General features: G+C 39.0%; 1 protein-coding gene across 1 annotated transcript in view; it reads left to right on the forward strand.

Moving 5' to 3' along the window:
* Positions 1–16,042, forward strand: part of EPB41L5 (erythrocyte membrane protein band 4.1 like 5) — an 87,635-nt gene that overhangs the window by 22,656 nt on the left and 48,937 nt on the right.

Consider the following 16,042-nt stretch of genomic DNA (forward strand, 5'->3'; position numbering starts at 1 on the left):
TTTTTGCTTGCTGGCTTCATGAGGGGGGAGGTAGAAAAATTTGGAACTTAAAATCTTACCAAACTATCTTTACATGTAATTGGGAAAAAATGAAATACTATAAAAACAAACTAAGGGCAGTAGAGGAAAAGATTGGAAAGAAATGAGAGATATGCAAGAAAGATAGGAAGAATAGCTTTGTAAAAGAGGTACATGATATTACTAAAGAAATTTCTTTAAAAATTAGAATTGGCCAATTGGAAGCTAATGACTCCATGAAATATCAAGACATAATTTAAAACAAAGACAAAAGACTGAAAAAAAATGTGACCTCTTGGAAAAAACAGCTGACCTGGAAAATAGATTGGAGAGAGAAGTTAAGAATCATTGGACTAGGGGCAGCTAGGTGGCCCAGTGGATAAAGTACTGGTCCTGGATTCAGGAGGACCTGAGTTAAAATCTGGCCTCAGACACTTGACGCTTACTAGCTGTATGACCTTGGGCAAGTCACTTAACCCCCATTGCCCGGCCAAAAAAAAAAAAAAGAATCATTGAACTAACTTGAAAGCCATATACAGAACTATTCTTTGTGGGTTTTTTGTTTTGTTTTGTTTTGTTTTTTTGCAGGGCAATGAGGATTAAGTGACTTGCCCAAGGTCACATAGCTAGTAAGTGTAAAGTGTCTGAGGCCAGATTTTAACTCAGGTCCTCCTGAATCCAGGGCCAGTACTTTATCCACTGGGCCACCTAGCTGACCCCGAAAGCCATATACAAAAGCCACATCCATCAAATTTCCAGAAATTATAAAGAAAACCGACCAGATGTCTTAGACCCAGTGGGCAAAATAGAAATTCAAAGGAAAAAAAAAGATTTTTAAATATTTAGTAGGGTGGGGAAAAGAAGATAAGGGAGAGACTTTTAGAAGGGTGTGTAGAATAAGATTTATTAGGAGGGTGGGAGAAGAGGTTGTGTGAGGGGTGAGTAAAATAACAATAGGTTATTGGGAGAAGATAAGGTAACCCTGATAGAATAAAAAGAGTCTGAGAACAACAATAGTGAGTTAAAAATGAGAAGGAAATTCAGAAATAGTGATTGTAACTTTGAATGTGAATGGGATATGCTTACCCATAAAATAGGAACGGTAGGATGGATTAAAAATGACAATCCAACACAAATGCATTATTGGTGGGGTTGTGAACTGATCCAACCATTATAGAGAGCAATTTGGAACCATGCCCAAAAGGCTATAAAATCGTGCATACCTTTGACCCAACAGTACCACTATGAGGTCTATATCCCAAAGAGATCATAAAAAAGGGAAAAGGACCCACATGTACAAAAATATTTATAGCTGCTCTTTTTTGGTGGCAAAGAATTGGAAATTGAGAGGATGCCCTTCAATTCAGTTGGGGAATGGCTGAACAAGTTGTGTGATATGAATGTAATGGAATACTATTGTGCTGTAAGAAATGATGAGTAGGCAGATTTCAGAAAAATCAAGAAAAAGTTAACACGAATTGATGCTGAGTGAAATGAGCAGAAGTAAGAGAACATTGTACACAGTAACAACATTGTGTGATGATCAACTATGATTGAATTAACTCTTCTCAGCAATACAAATGATCCAAGACAATGTGGAAAGACTCATGATGGAAAATACTCTCCACATCCAGAAAAAGAACTATGGAGTCTGAATGCAGATTGAAGTATACTATTTTCACTTTATTTGTTATTTTTTTTCTTGTGGTTTTTTCCCTTTTGTTCTGATTTTTGTCTCACAGCATGACTAAAATATGTTTTAACATGATTGTAATGTAAAACCTATGTCAGATTACTGGCTTTAGGAGGGGGAGGGAGAAAAATTTGGAATTCAAAATCTTACAAAAATGAATGTTGAAAACGGTTTACATGTAATTGGACTGAAATGAAATACATACTATTTAGAAGTTTTTAAAAAAATCAATTCAAAAAAAAGAAAGAAGAAAATTCCCAGAAATATTGTAGCTTAAATCTAGAACTCCCAGATCAAGGAGTATTGTATTGTAATTGTATAAATTGTTCTCTTGGTTTTGTGTGCTTCACTCTACATCAGTTTATATCACCCAGAATTCCCTGAATCTCTTTTGTCATTTCTTAGAACAAAATAACATTCTATTGTTTTGTAACATGCCATAATTTATTCAGTGATTCCCTGATTGTCTAAAAGGCAATGTAAGGTACTCCTTTAGATTCTAGTTTTCTTCTTACTTTTTCTTGGCATCAGGAAGTTTATTTTGCTTATGATTTCTAAAGGAAGTGGGGACTAGAGAAGAGAGTTTCAGTCTGGGGAGGAACTGGGATCAAGTGGGGCCAAAGGCGTTTATTATTACTATTGTTGATGTAGGAGGTGAAAAAAAAGGGTTAACAGAAAAACCTAAGACCCAAGCTTTAATTCCTATCTTAGGTCTAAAAGGGAGTCAGATCCCAGTTAATGGATAACTTATGCTTTTACCCACATAAATCAGTACCCATAACGGGAAAAGAGGGACCTAGGCCGAGGAGACCTGAAGATTATAACAATGATAAAACGACAAGGGTATAGAAATTCTAAGGAAAAATGATTGTTTTGAAACTAGTTATGGGAACCAGAAAGAGACGTGTGTAGAAAAGGCCAAATTTGTCCCCAGATTCACCTTATGATTTGTAAACTCCAAAACACACCTCCACTGAAAAAGGTACCTGCCTCGGGGGTTGGTTTAGGATCCCAGGAGCTCCAAATTAGGATAAGCACTCCCCTGTACCTCCCCAAGGTGGAGATTATAATGAGGCTGATAATAAATTTATCCATACTATAAATATAACTGTCTTTCCTTTCCTTATTTGAGAGATACCTTTCCACTTTTCTGGTTCTCTTCCTGTGATCACTCACAGTATTACAATAAAACTTGGGAAACTGAGTCACTGAGTCTTGTAATTCTTTTGGGATGACTCATGATCAATCTGACTCCAAATTCTATCCTATATCACTCTTACCCATAGAAATAAGTACCTATAACGGGACCATAAAGGGTCAGGTCAAATAACAGTAAAGGAATTGACAGCCTATAGAAATTCAGACTAGAAATAAAAGAAAAATGAAGGTGTTTTGAAACTAGCCATGGGAACCAGAGAGACATGCACAGAAAAGGCCAAATTTGTCCCCAGATTCACCTTATGATGTGTAAACCCCCAAAACACACCTCCACTGAAAAAGGTACCTGCCTTGGGGGTTGGTTTAGGACCCCAGGAACTCCAAATTAGGATAAGCACTCCCCTGTACCTCCCCAAGGTGGAGATTATTATAACGAGACTGATAATCAATTTATCCATATCTGTCTTTTCTTTCAGTATTGGAGAGATGCCTTGCCACTATTCTGGTTCTCTCCCTGTGATCACCTACAGTATTGTAATAAAATTTGGGAAACTGAGTCACTGAGTCTTGTAATTCTCTTGGGATGACTCACGATCAATTTGACGCCAAATTCTATCCTATATCATTGTCATGCTCTTATGATTTGATGACTCTTCTTACTATATTCTGGTCACTGTGCTAAGTATTGGGAATATAAATAGAGGCAAAAACCACTTCTGCCCTCAAGGAGCTCTCAGTCTAATGGGGAGGAAACATGCAAACAACTATTTCCAAACAAGATATATGCAGGATAAATTGGGGCTAATCACAGAGAGAACGCCACTAACATTAAGGGAAATTTTAATTGAGACCTCAGGGAAGCTGGGCTAACCAGAAGGCAGAGACAAGGAGAGAGAGGAGTCTAGGCATGGAGGACAGGCAGTGAAAATTTCCAATCTTTTTATACCTTGCACCTACCACCATTCAGTCTTCAATCCAGTAACCTGCCTAGCTGTCCCTCCCACAAGACACTCACAGTATACAGTTATCTCTTCCACCTCAAGGGACTTAGGGGCATGGCGTATCCCCCATCACTGCCATTCTTTGTGATTTGGAAAATCTGAGTAAAATTTTTTGTCTCTCTTTTTGTAACAGCAAAGTCTTAATTTTTTTTTTATGGGCTATCTATGGTACCTTATTATAAAATTTGGGTTAGGTGTTTGCTCATAGACTGTCGTGTGCTGGCCTTCGACTCTCATCAGTGGCTTCCCCAAATGCCTTGAAAATCTGATATGATTTCTTATGCTGACCTGCGATATGTTAAAACTGTGATGGGGAAAGTCACAACATGAAAGGGATTAACTGTGGAGAGAGAATGAGGGCCAAGAAAGATCGTTGGGAAACATCTAGGTTTTGAGGGCAAGACCCTGGGGAATAACCAGCAAAGAAGACTGAGGAGTGGTCAGGCAGGTAGGAGAGCCAAAGAAGAGCAGTGTCATAGAAACCTAAAGGGGAGAGTATCTAGCAGAAGAGGGTGTTCAGCACTGTAAGGGCTGTCAGGACAGGGGAATGAGATTGAGAAGAGGCCATTAAATTTGGCAATTAAATCATTTAACTTTGGAAAGAACATTTTTTGTTGCATGATGAGTTTGGAAGCCATTTAAAAGAGAATGAGAAGAAAGAAAGTGATAGCACTGATTTGTAGACAGCCATCTAAAGTAGTTTAGCCACAAAAGGGAGGAGGATATACAGGACAATACCTAGTGTGGGAATGGTAGCGTTGAGGATCAAGCAAGTTTTTGTTTGTTTGTTTGGTTGGTTTTTTTAAGGATGGGGGAGACATGAGTATTTTCTAGGCAGCAGGGAGAGGCATCCAGTAGATTGGGAAAAATTTATGATTAGTGAGAAAGCGGGCATGGTAGAGTGGGCAGTACGTGTAGAGGGATTTGTCTTGGTAAGGAAAAGTGCTACCTTTTCACCAGAGGTAGGAGGAGAAGACATCTGAGTGATATGAGGAGGAAAGGAGTTTTCAGATAATTTAGTGAAATGGTGGGTCAGTTAGGAAGTTGTAAAAAGAGTGCCTTGCTTAGTGATGGCCCAGTTAAGATGTAACAAATCTGAAACAGATCCAGTCAGTACAGTTTCTTGATTCCCCCCCCCCCCCCCCCCCCCCCGCTCTTAGTGGGAGTGGGAAAATAGTAATAAAGTCAGCAGATGGTTGGAATGAATCAAATTTGGAGTAGGACAAGGGGGCAAGAGATTACAGTGTAGAGTGGAACTGGTTCATCAGTGGATTGAGACCAGAAAGGCAGGAGAATGTAGTCAGTACAGGGTGATGGTCTGAGAAAGAACTTGAGGACTGGAAGGATTGGAGGTCATGGTGAAGAGGAGGAACAGGGGTAAGGCAGATGGAAATATGGAATGAAAAAATATCATGATGGGATAAATTTCAGAATTCATGAAGTAGAATACCTGTGGGTGAGGGGCATTACCGTTTCTTTGGGTAGCTAAGGTGAAGTCTCCCAAGTAGTGCTGGTCATGGGGATTGAGCAAATTGAGGAAGCCAGAAATTGGGTATATGAGAGAATACCAAGTTTATATTTAATTCCCCTGGTCTGAGCGAAAGTGTTCCTATGGGGAGGGAGAGGGAGTAACTGAGCCGGACTCTGATGTCATTTAGGAAGGAGAGTATGTATCCTGGGGATTAATAGATGACAGCTGCTAAAATCTCACTTGGTTGACAAATCTGGATTGAATGAACTCCAAAGGAAGAGAGGTTTACTGAGTGATCGTGGTAGATAGGCTGACAGTGGGGAACAGAGTAGTCCAACTCCCCCACTATGACCTGGGAATCAGGGGTGAAAGTGCATTTGGAAAGTTTGCCCAGGTATGCCGTGTCATCAAGAAGGATCCAGATCTCAGTGAGAGACAGGAGGTGGGAAGGGGTGGGAAAGGAGGCTTAAGCTTGATGTAAGTTTTTAAATCATGTCACAGGTATTCCAGAGAGCACAGTAGAAGGAGTGGGCAGAGCTGAATTGGGGCACTTGGGAGGGAATTGCATTGAAGAGGATAAAGTGAAGCACTAGTGATGATGACTGGGATTTGTATAATGACTGGTACTGGGAAAGGAAGATTATGGGAGTATGTTAATGATGAAGGAATAAGCCCAAGCAGAGTATCACTGGCTAGAGAAAGGTTTGTTGAGGGGGCAAATGATTAGATCCATCTTCTTGTTAGGTGGAGATAGTATAGCCTGAAGACTACTGGACAGGTGGCTGGAGCTGGCATTTTGGGGTGGATCTGATTTTAGAAAGGCCTGTAGAGCATTGTAGAAGTCTTCCTGTAGTAAATACAGGGGTCACAGCTTGATAAGATGGATTGGCACTAATGTAGGCCTCCCTGGGAAATCTCAATAGTGAAGGGGCCACAGTTAGATGGCTTGGAAAATGGAGCTGTTTGAATGGTGGTTGGTTTCCATTTGAATAGCAGTGAGGCAGATGAAAAGATGCCTATATTGAGTAGACCCTGGAACATCAGAGGATTTCAAAATCATCAGAGTTAGAGCTCTTAAGGTATCTTAAGGGGCATCTGATTCAAGCCTGTTTATTTGGAAGACAGGAAAACCAAGGCCCAGAAGAGTGATATTCAAAGCCATGCAGGTGATACATAGCAGAATTGGGATTTAAACACTCATCCCCTAACTCTAAATCCAGTACTTTTTTAAATTAAAAAATTTTTTTAAATTAACAATCATAAATTTTTCCCCTTCTCCCTATTGAGAAAGGGAAAACAGAAGAAAAAAAAACCCTCTTGATACAAATATGTATAGTCAAGCAAGACTAATTTACATGTGTATCATGTCCCAAAATATATCTTGTTCTGCATATTTAATCCAGGACGCTTCCCATTTTGTCCTTTTGGATGGCCTTATGGATTTTGAAGAGCCTTTGGGTCTCTAGACCCAAACATATAGGTTTAGAAGACTTCACCCCCATCACATGACATTTCCTGAAAGCAGTTTGTCAATCATTAGCAGAAAGGAAGGATATGTCTTAATTTTGATCATGTTGTGCCAACATTTACTCTTGTCTGTGACTGGGATTCTGTTGCCTTTCAGTGTTTGTTTACATTGTAGTCATTGAACTTTTTTGGGGGGGGGGGCAAGGCAATGGGGGTTAAGTGACTTGCCCAAGGTCACACAGCTAGTAAGTGTCAAGTGTCTGAGGCCAGATTTGAACTCGGGTACTCCTGAATCCAGGGCTGGTGCTTTATCCACTCTGCCACCTAGCTGCCTCGTCATTGTACTTTTAAAAAAATCTGTAGTCTGTTCTGCATCACTTTATATTTCTTTGAATATTCATTACTGTTATTTTAATTGCTAAATAATATTCCATTATATTTATAATTTTCATGGCCATTCCTCAGTGATCATAGGATCATAGGTAGAGCTGGAAGGGACCTTAGAGGTCATCAGATCCAAGTCCCTGTTTTACTTACATATGAGGAAGGTGAGGCACAGAGTAATGAGTTACCCATGATGATACAACTTGTAAGTACCTGGGATAGATTTGTAGGGTGTTCTTCCTGACTGTAAATCAGTCACTTTCTCTTGTTATACCATAGAGCCTCTTTGGAATGTTTTTTGTACATTTGGATCTCTAGGTTTTTCACAAAATTTTAGTAACTTGTCCTACTTAGTTGCAAGTTCTTTTCCAGGACAGTAGAATCAGTTCGCAGTATCAATTTGTGAGAATTTATTATGGATTAGAACTGAGAAAATGGCAGGTAATGTTTTTAGAAAGCTTAGTATTACAGTTTGAATTTTCTATGTGGAAAGCAGCTATGTGGCATAGTAGATAGAACACTGGGTTCAAAATCAGGAAGACTCCTCTTCCTGAGTTCAAATCTGGCCTCAGACACTTCATGGGTGTGTGACCCTGGGCAAGTCACTTAACCTTGTTTGTTTCAGTTCCTCATTTGTAAAATGAGCTGGAGAAGGTATGGCAAACCATTCCAGTATCTCTACCAAGGCCCCTAAATGGGGTCACAAAGTTAGACAGGACTGAAATGACTCAACATGGGAAAAGGAAGTTGGGAGGTGGTCTTTTTTAATCTGGATTCTGTCATTGTCTTTGGTACTTTTTTTTTTCCCACATGGTTTGATCAGGTACAAAAGTGACTGGCCTTCTGACCTTTGAACTGTTAGTTATCTGCCGATATGAGTGAAAACAAGTTACCACATAAGTTTATTTATTTATTTTTTAATTTTAACTTTTTAAAAATCTTAATAGTATTTTATTTTTTACAGTTACATGGACAGATAGTTTTCAGCATTCTTTTTATAAGATTTTGAGTTCCAGGTTTTTCTCCCTCCCTTTCCTCCCCCTCCCCAAGACAGCAAGCAATCCAATATAGGTTATAAATGTACAATCACATTAAACATATTTCCACATTAGTCATGTTGTGAAAGAAGAATTAGAACAAAAGGGAAAAAATTCAAAAAAGAAAAAACAAAAGTAAAAATAGTACAATCTTCATTCTACCACAAAAATTTAAATGTTTTGTGATGCACCAGAGTCCTGCTAAGAATAATTTTCTGATTCTTTACTATTAAATTAATGTACAGGGGTTTTTTCCTCCCCAGGGTGGGGGGAGGCATAGGGGAATCATTTTAAAAAATACTTCTCAATGTGTCTCCCTAACCCCCATTCCCTAGAATCCTCTCAAATCACCACATTGGTTATGTCTGAAAATACATACTTTATTCTTCACCTTTATTCCACCACCTCTTTAAGACTGTGAGCTCACTTGTTTCACTGTTGGCCTGCTAAATTGACAATTAATTACTGCATTGATCAATGTTTTAAAGATTCTTAATGATAAACTTAAGGTTGAAGCACCAATAGGGCTTGGGCACTTTAATATTTCAACGATTAAAATCATTTTGATAGAATCTGAGAGACTTAATATAATTCTGTTTTCACATGAATTAGTGAAGTTACAGGTTGTAATTGTATGATTCTTTATAGTGTATATATTCCTCAGAAATTTAATATCAATTCTGTTGTGTTGTACATGTTGTAAATGGATGTAATATGAGAGAACTTAAAAGTTTGTGACATTGCACTTTCTAAAATGTTAAATATGTATTTCAAAATCCTTAGGTGATAATTTTTTATAAAGTATAATTCATTTTATCTTTTTTTCTTTCAGAAATTTTCCAGACCTATCATTTTATTTGTGTCACATTAGAGAACTCTCTACCCCCCAAAAAACTAGCTTTCTGGGATATGTCAGTATGTTTTAGGCCCCAAAATACTCTGTAGCCAAATTAGTTTGTGACATATTGGGAGGTGTCATCATATTTTTTTTTCTTTTGGTAGGGCAGTGAGGGTTGAGTGACTCGTCCAGGGTCACACAGCTAGTAAGTGTCAAGTGTCTGAGGCCAGATTTGAACTCAGGTCTTCTTGAATCCAGGGCTGGTGCTTTATCCACTGTGCCACCTAGCTGCCCCCTGATGCTTTTTTTCATAATGCATTTAATCACTTTCTCATTTGTCAGCCTAAAGGAAAGAACCCTGAGTCTGAATTTCAAGTGTGTGGCCTTCAGGTTATAGTTTCTTCTCACCAGCAAAATGGGGACATCGACTCTTACCTGCCTCACAAGGTTGATAGGTAGATCAAAGTAGCTATGTTTGTGGTGCCCTTTTCTTATTGGGACATTACTTGTGTGAGAAACCTTGGGAAGAGCAGCCTCTCAGAGGAAAGTACTAAAAGGACCTGACAGAGCAGGTGTCAGAGAAAAGGGGCTTACTGAAGGCAAAGACAGCTCAAGAAACCTAGCATGTAATGGTTGTACTGGCCCTAATGGTAACTATTGGACAGTTATATATTGACTCTCAGTGTTGGGCCTGACAGACTGAGATGTGAATTTTGGTTTCTCTCTCTAATGTAGAGGTGAGGCATTTCACCTCAGGAAACTGCTTTGAGGCAGAAACCAGACAGTGACCAAAGGCAGAAGGAAGAAGCAAAGCAAGGAAAGAGCAGCTGTTTTGACCCAAGACCACCTGAGCAGAAGCCAAGCTTGGCAGTTCCTTCTGGATATTGATCTGATTGGAAGAGAGCTCTGATGTAAGGGAATTTATTGGAAGAAAGATGAATCTTTGGCTGTATGAAGAATTGGTTGTGGGTGAAGGAGCTTTGCCCCTTGTTGCCAACCATCTTTGACTTGAGAGAGGGAACCCTTCAGATCCCAGTGAGCAGACCTGAATAGCTCTCTGGGTTTCAGACTTGGGGGACTCTTTTGCTGAGAGAGGTAACACTGTACCAGAGTCTCACTAGTGGAGCACACCTGAATATCTCTGCATATGGCAGGTTTAAGGTGACTGCTTTTACTTAAAAAACGCAGCTCTGTTTGTTGGCTAGCAGCCTGTGAAATGTGGCTCTTCCTGGGAGGGGAGGGGAGAAGCCTAAATGAGGAATGGATCAATCAGTTCAGTAGATAGGCCTGGTATAGAATGTTCCTTAAATAGCCCTGCATTTCCAGAGTCTTGAATTGCACTAGACCCATGGTTTTTCCTGCTAGGTTTCTTTGAGCTTTTGCCAGTTCTCTTTGGATATAGTGAGGGTTTTTTTTTGTTTGTTTTGTTTTTGTTTTTGCAGGGCAATTGGGGTTAAGTGACTTGCCCAGGGTCACACAGCTAGTAAGTGTTAAGTGTCTGAGGCCAGATTTGAACTCGGGTATACCTGAATCCAGGGCTGGTGCTCTATCCACTGCGCCACCTAGCTGCCCGATACAGTGAGTTTTGGTAGGAGAGTGTGACCCATTATGTTAATTGGACAGTTAGGTTATGATTACTCTTACTTTCATCTTTTTTAATAGATATTTGATGATTAAGCATCAAAAGTGTTATTTTTGGAAGATTTGTTTAAATGGGGGTGTCAGAGCTATAGTTGTGAAGACTTATAGTTTCCCTGTGGCCTCATCCCCTATCCACTTTGGTGAAACAGCTAGACTTGATGGTTGGGGTTTGGGGTGAGTAACATCTTCCCAGGGTGAGAGAGAAGTAGGATTTGTGCCATACCCATACTACACATGCAAAATGCTTTGTGACCTCCTAGTGCTATTTGAATATCAACAATTTATTTTTCGGTAGCTTTAGATTGTCTTCCATCATGTTTCCTTAAAATTACCACTCAAGATTAATAATATTTAAATCTTTGGAAGGGAATTTAATGAGAAGCAACATGCTTTAATGTAATAGTCTGCTTTACTTAAGAATTGAATATACCTGCGATTGTATGTCATCTCAAAGATTTACTCACAGTGTTATCCTGGGAAATTCACTTAACCCATCTGAACTTGTTTCCTCCATTGTAAAATGGTGAAAATAACACTCTCACCATCAGCTGTCAACCTCACATGGCTGTTGTGTGGAAAGCTCTTAGAAAACATTAAAGTTTTATGGGAGTTAGTAATTTATGAACTTCTTTCAAAATTGTTTATTAACCTCAGATTTCATCAGAGAGGATGAAGGTGTTAACATTTTAGTTTTTAAGGAATGAAAGCATTTAAGCATACCAAAAAAGGCTTGTAAGTGATGAACACTTTTTTGTTATATAGCCCCAAGTTGTGAATAGTGGTTGTCTTGGAAATGTCCAGTCTCATTGTTTTGCCTGTACAAAGGCAGTTTGCTTTAAAAAAGCTAATCTCGGGAGAATAATTTTTAGCATATTTTTATTTTATAACTGCCGGTTTTTTAAAAAATGCTATAACCAGCTCTAATGGAATTCTTGGTATTGAACGGTTTATGAAGTGATATAGTCTCTAAAGATAAGGTCATCCAGGATGTATCCATTCACATGGCATTTAAGGCCCACTCTGCTTTGACCAAGATACTTGTCTTCACTTGTCCTGTGCTCTGGCCAAACTCCCTCCACCCCCTCCTCTGTGCCTTCTCTGAGGAGCCTGAATGCTATTCTGTGCTGAAGCTTGCCCATTCTAATTTTTACTCACCTTTCGAGGCTCTGTTGAAGTGCTGTCTCTTCCAAAAGCATTCTTTATTTTCCTCTTTCGGAAGTAACCTTTCTAACCATATCACGTTTTTCAAATTATACCCTGTTATTTTACTTATGTTTTTGTTTTTTGTTTTTTTTAGTGAGGCAGTTGGGGTTAAGTGATATTTTACTTATGTTTTTAAATGCTGTATGGTATCAAGGACACCTCCAAGTACCTAAACTGGAACTTTGTGAGGGAAAAGAATGATGTCATTTTTTTGTTCCCTCAGCCTTGTGCTTTGTACATAGAAGGCACTGAATAACTATTTGTTGACTGACTGCACCTGTCAGGAGAATGATAACTAATCTGCTTCTGGCATATGACTCACCACAGTATGATCTGGCTATCTGAAGGAGTGTCTACTAAAGAGACTTAGAGAGAACATCACCAGGGGTGCTGTGATAATAATTGATTCTCAGAAGGTCGAAGGAAATTTGGAGGCTAGATAGTCCAGTACAGTAAAGTCAACAGGCATTTAGTAAGTTCTACCATGTGCCACCACCCTCTACTCAGTGCTGGGTGTATAAAGAAAGGCGAAATAACAGTCTTGCCCTCAAGGAGCTCACCTTCTAATGGGGGGAAAACAAGCCAATCGCCGTGTACATATGAGACAGGTACCAGATAAATTGGAAGTAATCTCCAAGGGAAGGCAGCAACATTGAGGGGCACCAGGAAAAGTTTCTTGAAGAATGTAAGATTTTATCTGAGACTGGAAGAAAGCTGGAGAAGTTAGGAAGTAGAGGTAAGGGGACAAGAATATATATATATATATGTAGGCCATTGAAAAGTCATGGAGTCTAGGGAGAGGCGTGTATGTGGAAAGGAGAGTAAAATGCAAGGTTGGAAAGGTAGGAAGGGGCCAGATTGAAGGGTTTTAGAAGCCACACAACCTGTGCAGTAATACAAATCTGGCCGTGTTTTAAGTTCCTATTTGGTTGGACTATTTTTTTGTAGCTAAAGAGAGCCATCCATGTGATTCCTTGATTGGTATCTTGTTTGAGTTAGAAATTAAGTTGAAAAACAAATCCCTTATGATTTTCTTGCAGTTCCTGTTATTTTCCCTTCTAGAGTTTCTTCTTTGTTATGATGAACATGATGTGTGATTAGTATTTTGTAATAGCAAGCTAGCTCACATGTTTGCACTGCTAATGAATCTTAGAGATCCAGTAATGCTTTTATGTTAGCCTTTAGTCTTTGCCCTTGACATGTCCTCCATAAAAGTGCCACCTTCTACTTTGTCTTTCCTGGCTCCCCTCAATATAGTGCCTCCTAACCAAATTTGATCTTATTTAATTTTATATTTACTTAATTTGTATGTGCATATTCCTTCCCTCCCCCCCCCCCCCAATAGAATGAATGTAAGATTCTTGAGGGCTTGGACTGTTTGATTTTTGCCTTTGTCTCTCAGATGTTCCTGGCACATACATGCTTACTAATGCTTGTTGATTGATTAGTCTTGTCCAGTTAAGTGATGCTGTTTTTCATTTATATGAGATGCTGGCTTATTTGTATGGAGTAGCAAACCAGGTGTTATGCAGTTTATATTTGAACTTTATTTGAATTTCAAATGAAACAATACAAAGAGCACTATCTCAAACTGTAACTTCATTTTCCTGTCAAAAACCACCAGTTGTGAAATAGTTCTAATCGACATCAGCAGCCCCAAAACTTTATTAAAACTTGTAGATGGGAAAACAGAAAACTTGTTTTATTGTGTTCAGTTATTGTTGTTGTTTGTTTCCAGTGATACTATTTAATGCCATTTCTTTAAAAGTGGGAATTTGTGGGCCATGACAAGAAATGTAATTCTAATAATCTGAATTAAAACCTAGAGTTTAAGAATCTGGGATAATATTTATACAACTGCCTGACAGTGCAATGGGCCCCAAATCTCCTACTGAGTATGCCTTTTTAAGGAATTTCTCCTGTCTATAAATTCTTGTTATATCTTATTAACTTTTGAAAGAAGGAACCAGACACAAATATGTAGCATTTAGGTTTTTGCAAATGGATTTATTATTATTTTTTTTTTCTGCAGGGCAGTGAGGCTTAAGTGACTTGCCCAGGGTCACACAGCTAGTATGCGTCAAGTGTCTGAGGCCAAATTTGAACTCGGGTCCTCCTGAATCCAGGGCCAGTGCTTTTTCTACTGCACCACCTAGCTGTCCCTGGCAACTCTCCCATTTTCTTTTTGCAAATGGATATTAATGGTGTAATGGTTGGTCATTGATATATGGAAAAGACACCTAAATATTAGGGCTATCCCTAGAGTATAGCAAATTGGGTATGCCCTGATCCTTCCCAAGGATTGTTATAGAAGCTAGAAAGCAGAGAAGGAAATGCAAGCCTAACTGGTGTTTATCAAGATAAAAATGAACCACCATACATCTCCTCTTTATTGTTCACACCAGCTGTTTTTAAACCTTTAAAGTGTCTTAATAGTATATGATGAAAGTAGTTTTGACCTTGCAGACCACCTAAAAGGTTCTTGGGACATTCCTGGATCACATTTTGAAAATTACTGGCATACACATCCCTTATACTATATGTTACCTTTTAAATATCTATTTCCCTCTTCTTTTGGACACAAGACAGTCACCCACTGCATGACCCCAGGTATGTCCCCCAACTCCAATTGTTTATGGTTCTCTAGGGTCTTGCCATTCAGTTCAGGTTTTTTAGTTTTCCTTTTGGGATCTCTTTCTGGAGGTGATGGGTGGATTCTTTCAATCTCTTTCTTTCAATTTCTATTTTACCTTCTGCTTCTAGAATATTAGGGCCGTTTTCTCTGACAATTTCTTGGAAGATGATGTCTAAGCTCTTTCTTTGATCATAGTTTTCAGGTAGACCAATAATTTTCAAATTATCTCTCCTGGACCTATTCTCCAGGTCAGTTTTTCCAAGAAGATATTTCACATTGCTGTCTATTTTTTATTCATTTGGATTTGCTTTTGTAACAATTGGAATGACGCCACCTGCTGGAGACTTACTGTAGAAGAGTTCTGCCCATGAAGCGAAGGTCTTTGAGGGCAAGACCAGGAGTCAGGAAGTGATGCGGGCTAGTGGGAGGAGGAAGGAAGAGACTGGCGCTCAGTCTCGCGCTCTTTCCTCTGGACTCTGGCGGAGAAGGGAGCTAGAAATGCGCTCTCCCTTTAATAGATAGGAATCTAGGCCTTTCTCTCTCTCTTTATCAAATTCTTATTCTCCTTAATAAATGCTTAAAAGTCTAACTCTTGCTGAAGCTTATAATTTATTGGCGACCACTCATTAGATATTTTAGACAGACTAGCTAGAATTTTAGCCCTTAACACTTTATTGTGTCTTGGTTTTTCTTAAAGTCACTATCTTCCATTTGTTCAATCCTAATTCTTAGGCAATTATTTTTGTCAGAGAGCTTTTCCATTTGACTTTTCAAGCTGTTGACTTTTTCCTCATGTCTTTCCTGCCTCACCCTCATTTCTCTTTCCATTTTTTCCTCTACCTCTCTAATTTTATCTTCAAAGTCCTTTTTGAGTGTTTCTTATTTGACAACCATTATTTCAAGGTGTATAAAGTTCTCTTTGAGCATTCTATCAAATCTTTCCAAGTGACATTATTGGCTAGGTAGATTTCCAGTATAATTTTAACCAAGTTTTTTTTTTTTTTAAACGTTGTTTTTTTTTTTTTTTTAAGTGAGGCAATTGGGGTTAAGTGACTTGCCCAGGGTCACACAGCTAGTAAGTGTTAAGTGTCTGAGGCCAGATTTGAACTCAGGTACTCCTGAATCCAGGGCTGGTGCTTTATCCACTACGCCACCTAGCTGCCCCCTTTTTTTTTTTTTTTTTGCACGGGGCAATGGGAGTTAAGTGACTTTCCCAGGGTCACACAGCTAGTAAGTGTCAAGTGTCTGAGGCCGGATTTGAACTCCGTTACTCCTGAATCCAGGGCCAGTACTTTATCTGCTGTGCCACCTAGCTGCCCCCTCCAGTATAATTTTAAGGAGCAATTAAACAAAGAATGAAATTTAATTTAAAAAAACCCCTTCACCCCTGTTTCTATCATTACCATTGCCAACTTGCTCTACTCTTGTCAGTCTGTCTGTACAGTACAACCTTATTTTCCTATATGTCTAGTATGAATTAAGTTCAAGATAGAGAA

This window comes from Dromiciops gliroides, chromosome 3 (genome assembly GCF_019393635.1).
Source record: "Dromiciops gliroides isolate mDroGli1 chromosome 3, mDroGli1.pri, whole genome shotgun sequence".
In the NCBI taxonomy this organism is placed as follows: domain Eukaryota; kingdom Metazoa; phylum Chordata; class Mammalia; order Microbiotheria; family Microbiotheriidae; genus Dromiciops; species Dromiciops gliroides.